Genomic DNA, 22,394 nt, shown 5'->3' on the forward strand with positions numbered 1-22,394 from the left:
CTGTACCTGGAGCCAAGAGGAGATAGTTGGTGTGTTCCAAATAGAGAAACAGAAAAGTATTCTCCAAAGAAGGAATAGCAAAGTTATTTGAATAAATAAAAACTATTGTGTCTAATAGTCTTGGGAGAGAGACTCCATACTTCAGTACTCTTGTTCTCGATTGTTCGATGTAGAAGTTATCAAAAAATCATTACCTTCCACTTTAAAAGTTTTCTTTCTTAAGAGAAAAGTTTTGTAAATTAATTTTCTAATGGGTATTTGGTAATGATTTTTAAGATAACTGCTCATTTTCCAGATTTTTTTCCCATGAAAATGTCCCATGAATCCAGCCAGCCTTAAATAAATAACTAGAATGAAGGACTTTAGTTAAAAGGATTCCCAGCCATTTTGAGTTTTAGAGGCATGATAACTTTACACATATCCTGAAAAAAATGATACTCAGAGTTCAGGAAGCCAATGTTTTCTAGTGTCAGTCAGAGTGAGAATCCTTTTGAACCTCTGTAGGTTCAGTTAAATATTAATTTCGTCCAGGTTTCCTGTTTGTTTCTTGCTGAGGAAAAATTTTTCTGTTTTGTTTGTGGCATTTTGTTACCTGAATACAATTCACAGTCATTGTTGTGGCACAATAAGAAAACAACGCAAGCCTATTTGTGTTTCTATCCAGTCTTTCTCCTAATTCAACCTGTGAGTGATGCTTTTGGAAGACATAAGACAGAATGGGAAAATGCTAGTGTTATAACTACTGTTACAAGCTCTGCTTGCTTGTAACATGGCATTAACAGATGGAATATTACATTGGTGTTTTATCAGTCCATATGCAATACATTTACTGCATAATATGTCATGTGTTATTTTTATTCTACACCTATCATTTGGTAGGTTAATCCAAAAAGAAGTTAGTGACACATTCTTATCAGAAAAAATTAGAATATTCTGGTCTACTGTTCCAAGAGAACCTGGGAAAGGTAAAACAAAAGGTCTACTGCCTATCAAACAGGACCTATAAAGGACTGACAGCAACACTAACCATTTCAGGCTTTGTATCTTCTTTCTCACCATCCATGTTGCCACTTTCTATGCAACTGCCCATCAGGGTTGCATTCAGCTATCTCATGACCTCAGCAATGTGCCTTCACCCAGCTTTCATGTTAAAAATTAAAAAAAGCCCTAATACCTTCCCACCCCCTGGCCTAGTTTCAATAGTGAAGACATTGTTATAGTCTTTTTTTTTTCTTCCAATAATATTTCAAATAAATTATATTATATTTCTATTAATTGTCTTCCAGGCTATATTTGTTTTTTCTTTCCCACTTTTGTCCCACTAAGTAAGTCTTCTCGTCCATTGTAATTTAAATTTAGTTTGAATAAACTGCATTCTGCAGTGAAAACATTTACCTTCTACCCCACCGCACCCAGAAGCATCTTTCTCCTGATCTCTGTTAGTATCTGTTTCCAGAACTAAGCATATGATAGTTCATTTATAGCTTTCACGCCCTTGGGATATAAACAGGAGAAAGTATAATTGGCAGTGAGAATTTTGAAGTACATTTATAATTTAGGAACTTGAATCCAATTGGGCTTCAGGGACACTGGTTTCTTTATTTGTGGAGGTATTTATAAATCAAAGTAATTTGTGTGTTTGTAAACTTATAAATGAAATCAGATTAAATGGTTCCTGCAGTAGCAAGGGACTTGGTTTGATGAACCAGGAGGACTTTTTCACTTGGCCACAGGATCAAGTTGGTTGGTTAATGGCAACAGAGAAACCACAGGCAGTTCCCATTTGCTGGCAACTATGCCACCTGTTTCTTCCTGTAATGGAAAGAAAGAATAAGTTTGGATTCTCTAATGTTATTCATGATGTGAAAAGGTATCTTAGGTAGCTACAGAAGACAGAACTAGGGGTCCTGAAAAACTAGAGTGTCTTCATAGTTGCTTGCTAGAGGTTAAAGAAAAAAGCCCTCTGACAGATTGAGTAACATAGGATTTTTTTTCGGAATACACTGCTGTGTACCAAACCCAAAACATCTATGGAATGGAAACTGTGGATCACCTTTACTGAAATGATAATGACACATCTTTGTGGGGATTTTTTTTTTTGTTCTCTAAATATAGTTAGGAAGCATTGTACTTAAATATATTTTCTGTTCCAAATTGAGGACTAGCAATAGAGATCACAATACCCCAAAATTTTTGAATTTATTTAGAGGACTAGATGAATGCAAACACAGAAATTTATCATTCACTGAAAAGTTGAATGAATTTGACTAAATCTTAGAGTACTTAGTTGCAGATATCAAGAAAAATTTCCTCTTGTAAAGGTCTTGTGTATATAACAGTCCCTCTAGATTTCTAGCGTAACCAAAAGTAGTCACCCTCCAACCTCCTACTTACAGGTGGTCTTTTTCCCCATTTGCCGGCATGATCCATCTTTTGTGGTGATAACTCAGGGAAAGCCATTTAGACATCAGTGGTTATGCTGGCAAAGTCACAAAGTGGTATAAATGGAAACCTTGCAAGCTTTAATCAGAAAAGTAAATCAAGTTATCAATAAAGAGATGAAAGAATAAAATTTATGATGTACCAGCACATGGAATATTGATTAAAGATTGGACTGTTTTAAGACAGCTATGTCAGAAATAGAAAGGTCAAGGGGAAGGCAATTAAAATGGTTAGAAATATATCACTTTCAAAGGGATGCCAGCCTACAAGACTGTAATGCCTATAATACTCACAGGCTTGCTTGGGGCTAGAGATCACACGAACTAATCTGTAAAAGAACAGATGAATGATTGGCAACTAGCTAGCATTAATTTTCATAACATCACAAGCAATCTTCAGTCAGTAGCTGATCTGATTTCATTCCTCTTATATAAGACTCCTGAGCCCAGAAATTCATGGCCCCAAAGCAGCTATGGACATCTGTACAAACACATGCAAAGAGAATGTGTGTTTCAGGCAACTACAGTTGGAAATGTTCAGTCCTAATCAAATAGGATTATTATTTTTATGAAGAAAGAATGCTAAGGAATCACAGAGATTAAATGATGCAAGTAACAATTTATTCTGTCCAAACAAGTAGTGTTACATATGGGAAATAATCATAAATCAGTATTGATTACACTTCAACTTCTGACTAATTAGCTCTACACATTTTCAGTTAAAATGTCATGAGTGTAACAGATAAAAGTGCCCTGCAGGAATTCATGAATAACTTTTACTCTGTTTTGTTTCCTGTCCAACAATAATTTCTTTCTTTGGAGAAGTGAATTCTACTGCCTCAGGTAACAAGGCAACATTACCATACTCCATTTTGTAGCACACAGGCTATTATTCAAATGGAATAATTTGAATGGAGAAAAAACATCAATATTATTAAACATTAAAATACTACTGAGGTGCCCAGGTTTGAAAAATAGGGTAATGGGAAGAAATGAAAAGCAGGAAACCTTTACTGATGGTGAGCTCTGCCTGACCCAACACAGCTTTGATGGCCTTCTTTGATTAGGGAGGGAAGTTGATTTAAGATATCTAGCTGAATGGAACTTTTCTCTTTCTATTGGTTCTCCTTTGAAAGGAAAGAGAAAAGAGAAAAGAAAAAGAAAAAAAAAACAAACAGAAAGATAGAGAAGGAGAGATCCACACTGGTCCTGGTTCCTTAAAGGTGTTTTCCAGCCTAAAGAGCACTATGATTCTATGATTATCCTATTCTGACATCATAAGAGAAACTCAATATTTCCTATTATATGCTCTTGAGAAGAGATGAGTTGAATTTTTGCAGGAAGTGATCAGTACAAACAATATAAAATTGTTTTAATTTTACTTTGAAAGGTTAGTCCTGTTTAGCAATTTTCAATAATATTATATCACTTCATGAGAAGGAAATCCCTAATCTCTTTGAAAGGTGAAAAGTTTTTCTTATTTTCTCTCTTTCATTCATGATCATTGAACCATCTCTCAACATTTAGAAAATTTCAGTTTCTCACCAATCAGTAGTATCAGAACAATCGCATTTCATAACTTAGTAGAGTTGGTCTGGCTGGAATCATGCCATAATGATAATGATATGCATCATCAAGAAAACAATATATATTTTTTTAATTCAATAAAATAATCTATTTCAAAATCTGGTTTGATTTTCTCTGTGTACAAATTTTAATATATGAGACTAACAGTTAACAGTACTAACTGGTATTTTTTTAGATTTTGCATTCTTTAGAATCCATATACCATAACAGTACAGTATTGATCTCTGCCTAAAACAAAATCAAGCAAATTGTTTTTACAAACCACAAACTCTATCATGATATTAATATATTACTAATTGAAGAAGTGGTTAAATAAACGAACCTCGCAGTAAACGTCAGAGCTCAATACGCTTAAAATATAAAGCTTTGGCAAGAGAAATTACACCATCAAATTTAGCTTTAATAAAGGGACTACATTACCCATATAACAGCTTAGGCAGTGTGAAAACCATAGTGATGTCTCAATGTCAAAAATGCTCTCTTCCTGAGTGGAAATATGCAGAGAGAATTGTGCTGGCTTTCTTAAAGTTTGATCAGAAATAGCTGGAAATTTGGGTTGACAGAGCCTATAAAATCCTACCAGCTTCTCAGATTACATGTAGAGGTGAAACCTTTCTTTCCCCACCTGCTGTTTTACTCATCTTTGCCACTAGATCTTGAAACATCTCTTGAGTCAGCACTGACCCTGCTTACTCATACCAATGTCCAAGTAGAAATTGCCTTCCCTCCACCCTAGTTTATCCCATGAAATTAATATCATGGGAATCAGCATTAATCAATGTTTGATACAGAAGTATGGTTTTCCATATTTTTCCCCTTGTTCTAATCCTATATAACCAGTTGAAAACAACTTCTGAAGATCCCCACACTTTTTGTTACGCCACATACAAATATTTTAACTTATCTAATACTTGATAAGTATTGAAAAGGTATGAGAATCTGAGTACCCATAAAAGTGGGTAAACTAAAATGCAAAACCTGTGATGGAGGAGTAACTTGTGTTTCTTTTTTGGTCTTGTGGTCTGCATGCTAATTCTCTCACGGGCAAAAAAATCAGAAAGTTTGTTTTTAAAGATCCTGTAACCTTCATTGTTGCCTTGAGTGGCAGTGAAGAAGTTGACAGATTGCAGGTTCCTATTTGCAGTCAGCAAAACTCCTTATATGTCTCATTCTCTGCCAGAAAAGAAAAGGAAGCTACTCAGTCAAAAAGATATAGTATTCCATTCAGGAAAGCAGAAAAAGAAGGTGGAGACAAAGGGAGCTGATTGCAGGAGTTTGTTACTCCCAAGGAAGTGAGTACACACAGAAGTAAGTTAGAGCCCAGAATAGTCCGGGCATGAGAAGGAGAATCACAAAAAGCACTACTTATATTGATAAAAAAACCTCTGCAATTCATGTCAATTTTTCCTGCTGCAAAAGTGGATCTATTTTTGTCTTCTAAATACTGTGTGAATTTTTAAATCAAACTCTCATTTAAATTTTTAAATTTCTCCCTTTTTTTTGTTACTTTTTGCTGCCAAATGAAAAAAATAAATAAATCTGGCCTCATCACTTTCATGCCTTCCTGACTTTTTCCATTTTTCTTTCCTTTTTGTGCCCTATAGCTTTTCACATATCTTCCCTAATTTCAGAAGCATTAGGAACTCTCAAAATTATAGCTCTTCACTAGAGTCTTTGACACAGAAATGCAATAAGGAATTTTGGTCCTTCCTTAATAAAACCTCAGTTTCTATCCAGGGCAGAAACTGAAAAGGAACAGTCTTCACATCCTAAGGAACCTTGGACAAATGTAGGAAGGTCCCCTCTAAATGTAGGAGGACTACCACTTGCATTAGGAAAAATTTATTCACTGAAAGGGTTGTCAAGCATTGGAACAGCTGCCTAAGTAAATGGTTGAGATACCATCCCTAGAAGTATGTAAAAGACAAGTCGATGTGGTGCTTAGGGACATGGTATAGCGGTGGCAGTGTTAGGTTTACAATTGGATTCAATGTTCTTAAGGGTCTTTTCTGACCTAAATGATTCTACAGTTCTATGATTCTATTCCCTCTCTCCTTTTATGCACTGCTTTCTTCACTGAGATCTCTACTGAAGTCACCTTGCCAATTAAAAGGCATAAAATTTTTGTAAATTGCTAAGCCACTACATGACAGCAGCTTTGCCTCTTCAGCTCTTGTTAATTATCCTGTCTCTTTGAGAGGTTGTCATAGTCAGGTAACCCATATCTAATTTTTTACCTTTTCTCCTTCCTTCCTCTCCTTCCCCTTCCACAGGTTTCAAACTTTATTTGATGTATCTTGAACATTTCTGACTATAATAAACATATTGTAATTATTATTACATTTTATGAAATGTGTGCAATTTCTGAAAAAAATAAGCCAAGTCCAAAACATTTGCAGACTAATACTGTTATCAATGTAATTGTGCTATAACCTGCCTTCTGCTCAGATATAGATAGATCTGCCATCTTTCCTTTATATACATTCTAATATTTAGAGGTTTATAATATATAATAATGTGAAATAAAGAATTAAAAAAATTGAGCTTTTTAGGCTACAACTGAGAAGATTCAGAAGTGATATACAAGAAAATATCCAAATATATAAAGGCTTTTTAAAGTAGGAATGTCTATTCACTGAATCTGTGGAAGACAGAACAAATAGTAAGTTGTTTAAACTGCATTAAGTAAGATTTTGTTTAGATATCAGAGAACCTTTCTGTATTTGTAAGATTAGGGAAGCAATGGAATAGGTTACCTAGGAAAGTTGTGAAATCTCCCTCAGTCTTCAAAAACTGCCTCTTAAGCATCTGTTAGAAATGACGTAGATATAGTCATTCATTCCTTGAGGCAAACAGTGCACTAATGAAGTGCACTGAAGTTCATTCCAGTTCTGTGTTGCTCATGTCCTACTTTGGGGGGTGGGAGAGAGAGGGAAGGGGAGCTGCAGAAGCGGCTTCTGTGAGAAGCTGCTAGAAGCTTCCTGCATGTCTGGTAGAGCCAATGCCAGCTGGCTACAAGACAGACCCCCACTGGCCAAGGCCAAGACCATCAGCAACAGTGGTAGTGCCTCTGGGATAACATATTTAAGAAACTATAAAAGCACTGCACAAAAGCAGCTGAGAAAGAAGGGTGAGAATATGTGAGACAGCAACTCTGCAGACATCAAGGTCAGTGAAGAAGGCGGGGGAGGAGGTGCTCCAGGCAGAGATTCCCCTGAAGTCTGTAGTGAAGACCACGGTGACACAGGTTGTCCCCTTGCAGTCCATAAAGGACTCTGGTGGATCAGCTACTTACCCTGCAGCTCATGAGTCCTTTTCCATTTCTTTACTCTTTTATTGATATTATTTAATAATGTACCCTTTTGCAAAATATTAAAGAGATTCTCTTCAGCAGTTCTTAGCTATTTTTTGATTCAGAGCTTCATTTTTAATGTTGTTCTGCATGACTAGACCAGAATTTAAATGAAAATTATGCACTAAGGATGACTTGTAACCAGATGTTAGCTAAACTGCTATCTTTCAACACAATCTGTTTTGTTTTGTTTAATGATTGACCTCTATTTAGATATCTTTATTGGTTTTTACTCATTATGATATTACTATGAAGTACAGTTCAGATCAGAACTGTTGGCACCATATTACACTTTGGTACTGAAGATAGCTCTTCAGAATTGCCTCTTATGGATTTTGAGAATTATATCTTAAGTATGAGTTTCAGAATATCAGACTAGCTTTAAAATGTAGTCAATATTTCCACTCAGTCTAGCTTTACATAAAGCAAAGATAGGAAGTAACAGGAAAGGTGTACAGATGGATATTATTTGAGGATTTAGAAGGAGCTGGAATAAGCGGTTATCTGTAAAAGAATAAACTGAAGAAAGTTTTCCCCCAAATATCTATCAGGCTGAATGACATTAAGTCATGACATAATGCAAGGAAATTTTCTGTAAAAAATTATAGAAGCATGGTCTCCTATGAAAATTGTACCTAATTTACTAGCTCTCCAACATCCTCCAGTTACTAGAAGGTAGATAAAGTCTACTTAACATATTGTTGGGCAGGGCAATTGGGGGGCATGGAAACTGCAGTCTTGAAGGACAATTTTTTTCGCAGACTGATAGAAAGCTGACTGAATAATGCTGTTCATCTTTAGCCATATTAAAATATGCTCTGAGTGATGAATTAATCCTCAGGTAAGGCAATCAAAGCTGCAATTTTTCAGTTCAGTGGCACCAACACAAATATTGGGATGCTTACCTAGCCATGAGGAATAAACATTTATGAATGAAATCTGTTCATTAGAAACAAGGCAGTACCGACATTCCCTGCAAAAAAACTGAATCCCATTCAAGGAATATCTTGCTCTTTTGGCATGAGTTTCTGTTTCAGCAGAAACAACCCAGCAAAGCTCCTAATAACATTGCTAACTAATTGCTTAGTTTTCTAATTATCAATATTAGCTAATTACTTTGGCCTGCAGCCAATAGTAGTTGGTTTTTTTCATTCTTTACAGTACTGTGAATTGAACCATACTCTTTCAAAACTGCCTAGCGTATCAAGATCCCATGAGAAGAACAATCCAATGGTTTTCTTTATCCTGCTTAGATTTGCTTCAGAAACAAATATATATTGTCTGAGTGCTTATAACAGTGTAAGTGAGTGTATGTACGAATGGTGCACATCATCGTATTTTGTTATTTTCGGTTGCAGGATATGCCAAATACTACTTGCCTCTGCTTTTTTTATTGACTATATGCCTCTTCTAGGCCACCTAGATTACCAAACAGCAAATATCTTTGAAAAATCTTATCAATTATTTTCATTTCTGTGTGCTGCAGAGCTAGACAAATTCCAAACACCTTTCAATTTCAAAATGAGGTCTTCTAACTTTGAAAAGAAGAGTATTTTCATATCTTAATTGAACTACTTGCATGATTGGAAAGTTGAATACATCTTTTATTGTTTTATTGTCAGGTGAAGTATCCAAGTATCCTAAAGTATTCAAAAAATTCTATTAATCTTCTGTAGTAGATCTAGTATAATACAATATCAAATTTAGTGCAAGCAGTTTTAGATAACCTACTGATAATGTTTGATTTAAAAATTATTTTCTATTGAAAAAAAAAAGAACACTTTTGCTGTCGTGAAAAAAAGAATGCTTAACCAAATAGATGTGCCGGGCAACACAGAATACTTCCCTTACCACTCTCTGCACTGGTGAGGTAACTGCTGGCAAACTGCCCGCTTCCCCTCCTTGCAGTGATACCCCCCCTAGCCAGGGACTGTATAACCTTTTGAGGAAACAAGGCCTGATCCATACTGACAGTGTTGCTGAGACAGGAGCTTCTTCCCCTCGTCTGCCTCTCCTCTGCTCCACCAGATCCTCCCAGGACCAGATCCTAGTCCTGGTCTGCGTCCATCTTGACTATCTGCTCAGCATTTGCTGCATTCCCACCAGTAGCTCTACCTAACTGCTGCAATGTTTCTAAGCATCTTTTTTGTGCTTTTTTTTAAGGTTACAATAAATGTATTATTTATGACTAACACAGTTTCTTGGAAACAAGAGAGTCTTAGCAGACTTGACTGTCTTGTAGCACAAAGGAAACTAAATGCCAGTCCCACTTCAGAGCTAACCAAGACCTCTAAAAAAAAAATTCTAAAAAAAGTCTCTGATCTGTTTTATTTCTGCTCCAGACTCTCACTTCTCTGTTCCACATAAGAAGCTATTGCTTTATATTAAGAAGGCCTTGGATATAAATACCTGCCCAGACTTGCACTCACTAAGACAATTATAATTTTTTTGTACATTATGGTATGCTTCTATTTTTAATAGAAATGTCTTTAAACATAATGAAAAAAATGTACGTAAAACAATATTTCAGCCCTACACATTGGCGTCTTTCAGTTTGTATGCCCTTCTCTGCAAGGGTAACATCAGAGCACATTTATCAGTTTCTTCGATGGAAGGAAGAGTAGAGAAGGGGTGTGTGGGCAATCTGTTTTATCTTCTGGCCTTTCATGCAGGGCATACATTTTCTTGCTACTTAAGATTTAAACAAAAAAATCCTACAGGATTCTCTAGGTAAATGATAGCCATTTCAACCAAAAGATATGGATGAGCAAATTTTCTTTCCTTTTTTTCTTTTTTTTTTTTTTTTTTTCCTGCTGCTGTTGCACGATGGCAGGAAATATAATCTTCCCATTCAGCACAGATTAATATTTTCAGTGATCCTTGAAAAACAGCTGTTACATTGGCTGAGACTGGATGCATTTCTAAAACTACCAATGTGCAAACACTTAACCCTTTAAAACTGTATTCCACACATAATGACAAGAAATTTTTTTTTCTTTTTTTTTTTTTTTTTTTTTTTTGTCCTGCTGCTGTTGCACGATGGCAGGAAATATAATCTTCCCATTCAGCACAGATTAATATTTTCAGTGATCCTTGAAAAACAGCTGTTACATTGGCTGAGACTGGATGCATTTCTAAAACTACCAATGTGCAAACACTTAACCCTTTAAAACTGTATTCCACACATAATGACATTTCTGTTTAAATCAGATTATACCTTTAGAGATTTAAGTTAGAAGCTTAAAAAAAATCATTAAAAATGGAACCATTATTGACCAAATTTAAAAAGAATCCCAAATAAGCAAACAAACACAAGATTCAGTTTTTGAGAGTCTATAGCAGGTACCTTTATATACATAAATACATACAAATATATATATAAATAAAAATCAGGTACTTTTTTATATGGTTTAACCACCAGAGAAGGGGTCAAAATAATAGTAACCATAGGTTACACTAAATTTATATTTAAAATGTATTTGGCTATATTTTACAGATCAGAAGAAGCAGATGGTGTTCCCTATGATCAGCCATGTCTTTAATGGCATTTACATGCCAGAATTGTAAAACTGTTTAGAATCCACCAATGTTATATTTTCAGATTGGCTGACATCTTTTGCCCAGAAGGTGAACTCTGCCTGAAGATAAATCTTTGTATGCATATATAATGAAAAAAATTTTGAGTCATATCTTCTTTCAAAATGTAGCATTCTGAAAATGCACAGTTATGAAAACAGAAATACAAATATGAAATTATAATTTGGCACGTTTTTGTGGTATGTTTTTCCATGTGCTTCCAAGCTGTGGAAGGTAGCCTTTAAGACCTCTAAGTGCAGTGAGTAAGACCTTGCATTTCACAGGATCTTACCTTCATTTGAAATCAACAAATCTATTTCGACTGCCCTGTATTTTTCTTCAGGCTAATGCTGTTTTTCTTCAACAGCAGAGCAGTCACTGCTGTATTGAATTGGTACAACCGCAGGAAAACCAGTCATATTTGGGTTGTAAAATAGCCAGATCAGACCTGATTGGAATATCGACTTGTCTGATGATTACCCTGGATGACAAAAGAATAGTTTATCTTGTCATAGAAAGAGAAAGTATCATTCCTTTGCATCTCTGGGATCCTATGCTGACGATAGAGTCACTGGCCAGTTTGTGGGAGAAAAAATATTCAGTGTTCAAGGACAGCTTGCTTTTACCAGACAGGAGATGGCAGAATGATTCACAAATTACAGTCATGATGATTCTTGCTGTCAACATATTTGACACTGCAGAGGACTTGACAGTGATTCTTTGAGAAAGATATATCACCCAAGTGAATTTTCCCAAAGTCAAGGCTCTTACATACATTTATATTTATGCATTTATGCCTGTATATGTCTTTTTAATATATTATTCCTTCTTAGAAAACAGAGATGAAGAAGACTAAAAGAGAAAAGGAATAATTTTCCCTCCTTACCACCCCAGACATCTTTCTCAGCCCTTGAAAGTCTCCTCAGTTAGGTTCCACAGGCCATGCTGACCTTGAGAAATATCAAATATTTGTTTAACTATTGGTTCTTTATTATAGCCGAGCCACTCAGAGATCTTTGAGAACAGTGTTATTATGCTGGTTTTCTAAAAATTTTTTCCATTAGCTTTGTAAAGTGGCTGCAAATTACATCTACTTTTCGCCAAAATGCAGTGAGAAAAATCTAGCCTTTGAAGAGTAGGAATAATTCCTAATTTTTTACTCATTTTCAGTCTTCAAACCTAGATCTAGAAATACAAGGAGGACACATTTCGCTTTAACCCTCCCCCAAGTAGCGTAACATATTTTCCTGTTCCAAAGACACTAGCTAAACTATGTTAAACTAGCCTGCTCAGCTGTAGAAAATGTTGGGGATCTGCGTTCTTCCTAAACAGAATTAGTGTTAATATTAATTTTTTTACTGATATTAAGCTCTAAATCTTAACAGTGTTTGAGAATGTTTACTGTGCCCTCTTCTTTCTCTCTCCCCCCCCACAAAAAAACCCCTATGTATGCTACCAGCAGTTGTTCAAGCAGTCCACTAAAGGGTTTCTTTTGGATCCCAGTTTCTGAGGTGAAAGAATTTGTACAAATCTTGCTGGAAAAATAGGTAATGTGAAAAAGACAGTACAAATATATATGTTATTGCTGAAAAAAACCACTAGGATCCTGCAATGTACATATTTACATTTAAGATAAACAATAAGTGCAATTGCATAAGAAAAGAAAAAATAGTGATCAGTTCTGACATTGGCAGAGTTTGGTTGAAATTAGCCTTTTGTACCAACCTACACAGAAAATGGTTTTTGATCAGAGTACCTTACAAGGCTTACTAAATACAACATGATCCTTGTTTCTTGTTCCTTTATTTTATTGTTGATTGATCTACATTTCTCAGTTATTGCAAAGGGATACAGTGCTTGTTTGAGACAGAAACATATTTGTGCTAACTTGTTTTCTACCAATTTCAATATTGGTTTAATCTTATAATTAACACATTTTTTTCTAAGGGCTTGTTTAATATGCTCCCTTGGAAACAGGTAAACATGGTTAAAAGATACAGCAGGTGGACAAAATTGACTATTTCTAATGTTTTAATGGATTGGCACAGTGAAAAGCTTCATTATATAAATTCACATTTTTCCTCTCCCTCACACTTTAAACACATTTCACTTACAGTGTTTAAAATTCTGCCCATGACTCTCTCTGACAGAGTCCATCAAAGGCATTCCAAAAGGTACACATGGATAAGAGCAAAACAAAAACCCCAGAACAGTTTGTGCCATACAAAAGTGTTTTGAGACCCAGTGTTTTTTGACTTTATTCAACATTTGTAGTGTGATCAAAACAATATAAAGAAAATGTTGCTAATGAAAAATGCTTCAGAACAACAGCCCAGAGTGTGCTTGCTTTTGGCCCAAGTTGCTTTTTTATAGATAATATGGAGTATGTGGGGTATTTTATATTGTCCCTCAACTTTTATTTTCAAATTTTATCTTGCCTGTATGAGGTATTAAATATCTGAACTATTTAAATGTGGGGTTTTACCATATTGCAGTAATTGTGTCTGTGAAAATGATGGAATGAATGAACTGTTCACAACTGAGTCATAGCTGACTCGGCTCAGGCCAGTGGCATGTCTGTATTGCCCCAGTGTTTGTGCTGTTACTCTTGGCTTTATGCACGTAATTGCCCATTTGGATTGGGATGACACGAATGTCCCAATTTTCCTGAACTCTGTTGCTTCAAAACACTTCAGTATTTTCATAGAATAAGTACTCTCTACTGCATTTCCACTTATTTTTTTCCATATCTTTCCTACTGGGGAGGAGTATGTCTAAAATCTGTTGCCCTCCATATTTGATGCTTGGCATCTTTAGAGGCTGGGAACATGAGAAGGACAGACATTCATAATAACAAAATTAAACTCCTCTTGTCAGAAAAGGGCTACCCTTGGCATCAAAGTATTACCTCCAAAAGAAACACCAAAGAAGATAGATCAGGTTGAGAGGGCTGTTAATCATTTTGCTGGCCTGTACAGATTTCTCTTAACTTTCAAAATATTTAATTCCCTCTAAGCAGTGTCAATTTGATGTACTATCAACTACTCTAGCATTGCTGAGAGGGTAAAATCTAACAAGGTTTTTCTAAGAAAATAATCTTGTAGTAGTGAGTCAACCCAATGGAATTATCATTAAAAAAAGCAAGAAAACAATTTGTATTTGTGGAGGGCAAATATATAATCAACAGAAAAGCAAGCTGTGTGTCTCACTGTCCTTGTCATAGTCCAGAAAAGAAGAGAGGTGGATATAGTGACATACAAGAACAGCTTTCAGGAAATGCAGTCCAATTTTTTTTTTTTTTTTTTTTTACTAGCCACTTCAGTTAAAAAATCAGTGTCTTTTGGAGCTGAAAGTTTCAGTAAAATTTTTCACAGTAGGAAGAACTGCTTCCAAGAAAAGTAGAATGTTTCTTTTTCCAAGGGAACTTTAAAGAATCCATGTTATTTTTCACTATCATTACACTTCCCTGAAGAGTTGGACATTAAAAAATAAAACTCGGACATTTTAAGGAAGCATGCTCCATTCTTTCTTAGGCTTTTCTTCCTGAGCTTAATTCATAGCTTGCTTACTCCCTGAGTGACTGTCAACAAATCCCACTGTGATCACTGCGGCTTTGCACAGGATTCACTCAGTCTACCTAGACTGCTTTGCAAACAGTGCTTGAACAGCAACCTCAAGACTTGTCCACCCATATGTTCATGGAGCATGTCAGAAGCATGGTCCTGGGCATAGGCAGAGGCTGAAGTTTCTGCCTAGGCAGGCTAGCAGGTATTATAATACTGCATAGCACTATGTATTTTCCAATTCATTAGCTTGGTGCTAGACAGTCTGAAAAATTAAGTAAAATAAAATGACAAGAACATGTTCTGAAACAGCTATTATTTTTCTTATGCTGCTTTTAAATGTTGCTTTTAAGCAAAAGAATTTTGTAATGAATGAATTCTTTTAATTTGGGAAGAATCTTACTATTTTCAGGTTTTCTAGGTTTTAGGTTTTTTGGGGAGGTGTTGTTTGGTTGGGTTTATTTATTTTTTTATTTATTCTTTCTCTATATTTAACCAGAATATTCCTTGACCTCAATGACCTATTGAAAAGTTTATCAAATCTGCTAAATCACCACAGCCTTTTCCAATGAAACAACGTGTTTAGTCAGATATGTTCCTGCAAAATGATTTTAACAATGTGACATTTAAAAACTGTTCACGCAAGAAACCCCTATCCAATGTAAAAATAACATCATTATCTTCCCGCTCACTCACCCCTTTTCTGCCTTTGGTGATGTCATGGTTGCTATCACTGCACTGATATCCAGTTCTGGTCTGAGTGGCTCACGCTCTGCAACATGACATCAGTCAATACTGTTATGAGACTGGGAACTTCTGCTAGCTCTGTTTACAGTAAAGAAATAAATCAGATGTCTGTCAACAGTCTGAAAATCCATCATCTAGCCCTAATAATTCACCTACATGTGCATATGAGGCCCTGGAAGAAGTCTTATGCAGAAACTACAACAAAGTACTTCAGTGGACCATAGTTTCCCAATTAAACTGAAAAAGAAGTTAGGCTCTGAAATATAATCAATTCCAGAAAAATGAATGTGTGGGATTGTAATTCGTATTCAAGTCAAATACGGAAGAATTGTTTCTTTCAGGGAATATTCAGTTCAATCTTCATAGCTTATTCCCGCCTTGGTCTCTTGAGATGAGAATTCCTTCAGAGCTGCCAAATGAGATGGAAATGACTTGCAACTATTTAGAAGGTAAGAAGTACCACTGACTTAGGCTGGATTTGAACTTGAGTGGAGATGTTGAAAACATATACAAAGATGTTCTATTATCATCAATTACCTGAAACAAGTACCTGTACTTATTATATGTCTATTATGTATCTGTATATTAAATGTATTTATTTATTTATTTGCTCTTTGGTCTACAGAAAAGGCTATGTACATTTCTGGGATTTGTGAATAAATTGTAATGTAATATACCCAAATCTCAGCAAAATATTAAGATGAGCTTTTTGCAGCGGAACTATATATTGTGTGCTGACGAGTATCAGTTCTAATAAAATAAATCCCATGAATGAATGAAATCTGGTAGGTTCTAAGTTATGTCTATTTTTCTAAACAGTTTGTGGTGTCATGGAGTCAAATAACTGCAAATCCCATGTCATTATCCCTCAGAAAAAAATCAAAACCAAAACCAAACAACCTTCTCTTTTTCTAGGAGTCCGCCACTGTCCATGTCTTCCAGATCAATAGCTTCCCTTGCTGGAAAAAAATGTAATAGAAAAGAAAATTGACAAACAGCTACCTCTTTTGACTGAGCAACTCACTGAGCTGACTGTTAGGCATGCTTTCTTGAAAATGTATATAGCCTTTATCCTGCAATTGGTTCTGCATGGACAGGTTCCACTTCTGCGTAGTGGTCTGCTGAAATTTCTGTTGCTTTCTAGCATTTTAGAGATAATGGGCTCAGCCAAGGCCCATGAATCAGCTATCAGATTTGTAATTGCAAGATTGGGGATTTTATTGCTCTTTCTTTCACCCTCTGTGTCTACATGTACATAAAGCTACTTGAAACAGTTGTAAGCCAGGAGGCTTATGTGCTGTGCTTTAGCACTACAACACAGATATTACTACAAGAGGCAAGCTGCAAAACTGGTGGAATAACTTGGAAAACACTCGAGTTGCTACAACACAGCAAAACCTGTGTTTCCACGGCCATATCATTAGTCCTGTCTGACATAGCTACAAACTTGCATTTTCCCAGTAACATTTTTTTTTTTCTTGAAATAAATATTTCAAGTTTAAACAAATGCAAGATGAAAATTCCAGAAATCTTTCAAGAAGTAATAATACATACCAGGTAGTGACAATGCAATGAAGGCTCATTTTGGGTTTTAATGCTCAGTAAGTTGCTCTCAAACAGATTTCCATTAAAAGATGTCTTTAAAAAGCTGATTATGTTAAATATATGATGGATAATCATTGTCTATCTAAATAATTATTTTACAGATTATTTTCTCCCAATTAATTTTCATAAGAAAGATTCCACACCTTTCCTTTCTTCAGAAAGAAATGAATATGGATTTCCAAATGACAGAAAAAAAATTATCTGCCATGTCTGTAATGATTTAATTTCAGTTTCATCAAAAGTATAACAGAAATACTTTCAGTAGTGGAATTATAGAGGAGGGAATCATTACTTTAGGTCATAGTACTAGCCAGAGCTTAGGAACTCAAAACATCTCAGTTGCCTTTTTGCTTCTTTTTGTCCTTGCTTTAAAAAAATTCTGGCTGTATTAAGGACATATTTTTCATCACAATTCCATCTTGCTTTCTGCACTATACTTCATTGCAGAGTATGTCCAAAGAAGAGTACCGATATTTTTTTTGGGGGGGGGTGGGGGAGGGAAGCAGCAGCGAAGAAGGTGGTCCCATGTTTTTGAATGACTTTTAGTGTTTACACAAATGTTAGTGCTTGTAGTAAGTCTGAACAGCTCTTGTGCTTTTACAGTTTTTGGCCTCAGCCAATGACTCTAACAATCCATTTTAGCAGCCACAAACTAGTGAAAAACAGGGCAGTCAGAATTACAACCTTTCACACATGTACATCTTCTATGCCAAAGGGGTATAGGGAGGCAAATACATTACTATGGCAGCCCTCCATCATCAGAGAATTCCCCTTGACTGAAATAATCCTACAGTGCCTGTTAAAATGGCTTTATGCCTTTAATATACTGGAGAATTAAGACAAATGCGAGCCTGGAGATTTGGAACAGTAAAACCTCTCCAGATGGAAAAGCTTCTACAATTTATCAGCTTCTCTCAGGCAAGAAACATTATTTTTTCAAGAAAAAAAACACCCAACAAACAAACAAAACACAAGTAAGGGAAAAGAACAGCAGAAGGGGAAAAATATTTCTGATTTGATTTTTCATTTAAATCTTCATTTCACGTTTTCATTTCGGGTGTGTGATTTAAAGCTTCAGTTCAGTACAAGAGGTGATTAGGGAGAAAGGCTTTTCTCAGAGATGCTCAGAATGGTTTGATCATCTTTCCAATACTCATGAACTAAGAGTGTTTGCTTACCCACAAAGAGAATATTTTGGCATTCACCTTGCTCTTAAGAAGAAAAAAAAACAACAACCCTTTGAACATAGGAGTTAGTGCAGTAAGGATGGCAAACAAGTTGTTAGCTTGCATTTCTAGAAGTAGCTAACTTAGATCAGATGCATCTGAATTGTTTTGAATAAATTGAAATTGGAATTTGACACTTGAAATTTCTTTTAATTTCTTCCATGGGATAAACCTACAGTTTATCCCTGCAGGAGTGCAGTACTGAAATGTAGCCACTTACATCCAAAGTTATTACAAATTAAATTTAGCAGGAGTCAGTGAGGGGGGAAATATACAAGGTGCAGCATATATGCATGCATGTGTGTGATTGTAAATTCTTATTTTTCTATTTTACACTGGGATTCTGTTGGGAATCAATGCATATTGAAGATTATATATTTTGATGGATGCTTTGGACAAATGTCTAATTCAATTCACCTTATAGACCAAAGTTCAATATATTGTTCTGTAGACAAAGAAAGAAATTCCACCATGTGTTCTTTATTATTTAGTAGGGAGTTTCAAATTCTTGGACTCAAAACATATTTAGAATAATTTTAACAGATTTAAGCGGTGCTGTGATTTGTGTCAGTAAGAACCAATATTTATTAGAGCATTCACTGCAAACCTAAAGTATATTTCAGGGAAACCACATGTCAACAAAAAACCAGAAAGGAACTAAGCCCCTCTCATATTACTAGGGAGTCACCATATGTGCGAGTTGTTGCTCCTCTTCTTCGCTGCTTCAATAAAGCTTCATTTTATAACCCTGTTGTCAGATTCCATCACTGCTTAGACCACACCACACTCAATGCAGCCTGTGTTGCTCTTATCAAGCTAGTTTTAGTTCAGGCAACAGTCACACTAGTGAAGCAACCATCACAGTAAAGACAGAGCAGTTGAGCCTTCAAACACACCTCAAATCTTCAAACAAAGCACCACACAATCCCAGGACCTTAGACAAGTATACAGGGGTTGCTATTCACACCCTAACTTATAAATTGGAGTTAACACAGGCAGCAGGTCAGTAAAGGTAGGCATCTATGTGTCCTGAATCCCATGATACTTTTGAAACAAATACATATCAAGCCTCTTGGAACCAAAAAGAGCTTGACTGAGAACATACATATATATTAAAAGACTTACTCTTTCCTTGATGTATGTGCAATTTAAATGGAGGCAAATGCTGTGAGAGTAATCTTCAAACCCAAAAAACCCCTCTTTGTAGGGAATGTTACCTTACCTTGCTACAGAAATACATGCAGTTATGGATAATCAACTAGCAATGCATATATGACTTCATCACTTTCCATTCATGTTTATACCACTGCTACGGTTACTGTTGTGGGTTGATTATGATGGAAGGGTAATTTAGGCATATCTGTGATAACTTTGCACTAAAAGCTGGCTAAGTACTCAAATAACAAATCTGTAGCCCCTTTCAAATCACTGAAACTAGACTTGGTAGTTTAACATTAGTTTGGATACACTGACACCATGCTTCAGACATGGTGGTGCAGGCATATCCTTTATACATAGTTCATGACCATAACCACTCTTATTGATCTGCTGAAAATTTGCTGAAAGCCTTGCGAAGGAGTTGAATGTTTCCAAATGAAATATGGCCCCCTTAGAAAGTTATGGATCAAAAGTGTTAAGTGTGAAGGCCTTTAAATATTTCTTTCCAGAGAAAGTACATACAGAAACATAGAAAAAATCAGAGAAATTAGGTATGTGATGTAGTTTGTTAAAAAGGGGCTAGCAAGAGTCATGGAATATAAAAATATACTGCAAATCTTGCCAATACACTGAAATAAGCTGTAAAAAAATGACTACAGCTATTCAGGTTTCTGTCCTGCAGTGTTAACAAATACAGATTGATGCATTCTATTTCTTGTGATAAAAACAACTATAGTGCCTGCAATGGTCAATCGTTAAAGGCATCATTCATCAAGTTTGAATTCTAAGAACCAGCTACCTTTATATCTGGCAGAGAGATTCTGCAGCTTTGAGAGAGAAATGAGGATGTAGTCGGCAGGAGGAGCGGCAGCATCAGAGGGGAGATTGGTACACAATAGAAGTAAAATATGCTTGAAGGCTGTGGTCGCTGTTGTCCAGAAAAAGCAGTGGCAGCCGTGCTGCAGGTAGGTGAAAGGGAGAAATGAGCTGTTCTTGCTGCAAAAAGCCTGAGCTGTAGAGACTCTGACAGGCATTTTGTTTTCAGAGTCATTCTTTTTTGAGAAAGACAAAAAGGGGGGAAAGTGAAATGACTTTTCAGATGTCTTTCTTCAAGGAAATTTGATTACGGTAATATTTGTTTTCCTCACAAATGAGTGTTGCCAGAGCAAAAGAAAGGGGCAGAAGGAACAGAACAGACAAGTGGGAGTATTACTGGCATCATCCATTCCTGTATGGTGGAGATGTATCAATGGAGAAATGCAATTCTTTCAGTGGAGATGTGGAATTTCAATGTGATTATAGAGCAGGCAAAATGTAGTTAATAACTATGCCAGATGGAGCTTCATCTGCTGGGGATTCGCTTTAGAAATTATTGGTAAATATGGGCTCTGTCTTTTTAGATTTAAAATCTTGGGAAATACTGACATCCAGTTTTGATGTTTTGCCAGGAGAAACAGTTATCTTGAAGGATAAAGGTGATAGGAATGTTAATTTGAGCAGAGACATCAAGAGCTATTTGCATGTTAATAAAGTCACCAGCAGCAAAGGCTCTAAATGCAGCCTATATCAGCTAAGTTCTCGCATAAACAAGAACAGGTTTCTGCCTCATGAATGCTTGAGTACAGAGCCATACAGAAGTGAATCTTTTTTAAATATAATCTTGGGCTAAGGCATTAACAAAGGAGAGACAGATGAGTTGATGAGTAAAAGATAGAACCTATCCTTATATTTGAATGTGTTTCTGGGAGCAAAAACATTTTCCAGAAAAAAACAGTAAACAGTAAAACAGAAATTATTGAAACCAACTTTTCTTGACAATACACTATAGCAATAGATATTAGTATGTTGACAGACACAGGCACCACTCAGAGGGCCTTGGAGGAGCTGTGGAGCAGGGGAGGGTTAGATTGGATAATAGCAAAAATTTCTTCACCAAAAGGTTTATCAAGCACTGGAACAGCTTCCCGGGTAAGTGGTTGAGTCAACATCCTTGGAAGTGTTTAAAAGACATGTAGACATGGCACTTAGGAACATGGTTTAGTGGTGGTCTTGGCAGTGTTAGGTTTATGGTTGGACTTGGTCAACTTAAGGGTCATTTCCAACCTAAGTGATTATGTGGTTCTAGTTTGCTTATTGTAATACACATACCAATTTCCTATTGTCATAAGATTAGACCTACATTGTTAGATTTGTTGGGACCTTGGATCCTTGCTGTTGTCAATGCTTTACAAATGTCCCCCTGTTCCCAGGCTCTCCTGGAAATGCAACTCAATGCAGCCCTGGGGATGGTTCATTATCTGGTGCCACAGGGAATTGCTACAACCACCCTGTGCAGTAATATATGATCTGAAATTTACTTACTTGTCATGACAGGTATATTAGGTGGATAATGATTCCTTTTCTAAAAACCACAAATGCACACCCATATCAGAGCCCAGCCCAAAGAGTTCAAACTGGAACAAGGTGGACCCAGGTGAACAGGACATTCACTGCAACCTGTTGACATGTCAGGTCTCTACCTGGCAGCTTGGAGATGTGCAATGGATTGTCCTTGGGCTGTAGCTTCTACAAAGTGCTCAACATTACATTTGGTGTGCTTACAGGAGGAGCTATTGTTTTATCTCTTTATTGTTTTCTTTATTAATTAGTCAGAACCAGTCACATGTATTCATGAGCCACAAAGCCTCAAGTGAATCAGCATTACTGTGGTTTTCATCATCTTCTGGCTCCAGTCAAAAATGTTACAAAAAAGAAAATGTTACTTTTGTTATCCAGCTCATTCCAGATTAATCTGGGCAGCCTGAGATGCACAGAGGCAACCAGGTATCACACGCCTGGGTGATGCCCCCAGGCAGGTTATATCCAGTGACAAATGACCATGAGGAGACTGCAGGAAGTATTGCTTCTTCATCTAATGATCTATCAAGGTCTCAGCAGGCCTGTACCTTCAAATAGCCACAAGCACCCTCATCCTACATCCCAGAGCATGCAAAGTATACTCTCATTTCCATGCCATATGCAATATGACACTAGTGTTTTTCAGCTAAGCTTTACATTACTTCAGAAACTTCAGAAAACTGCATGCAAAGCAGAAATTTTATCATAAAGTCATAGGGGTTGCACTGCTGGGCAACAATGT

Source organism: Calidris pugnax, unplaced genomic scaffold, assembly GCF_001431845.1.
Source record: "Calidris pugnax isolate Ruff unplaced genomic scaffold, ASM143184v1 scaffold188, whole genome shotgun sequence".
Taxonomy (NCBI): Eukaryota; Metazoa; Chordata; class Aves; order Charadriiformes; family Scolopacidae; genus Calidris; species Calidris pugnax.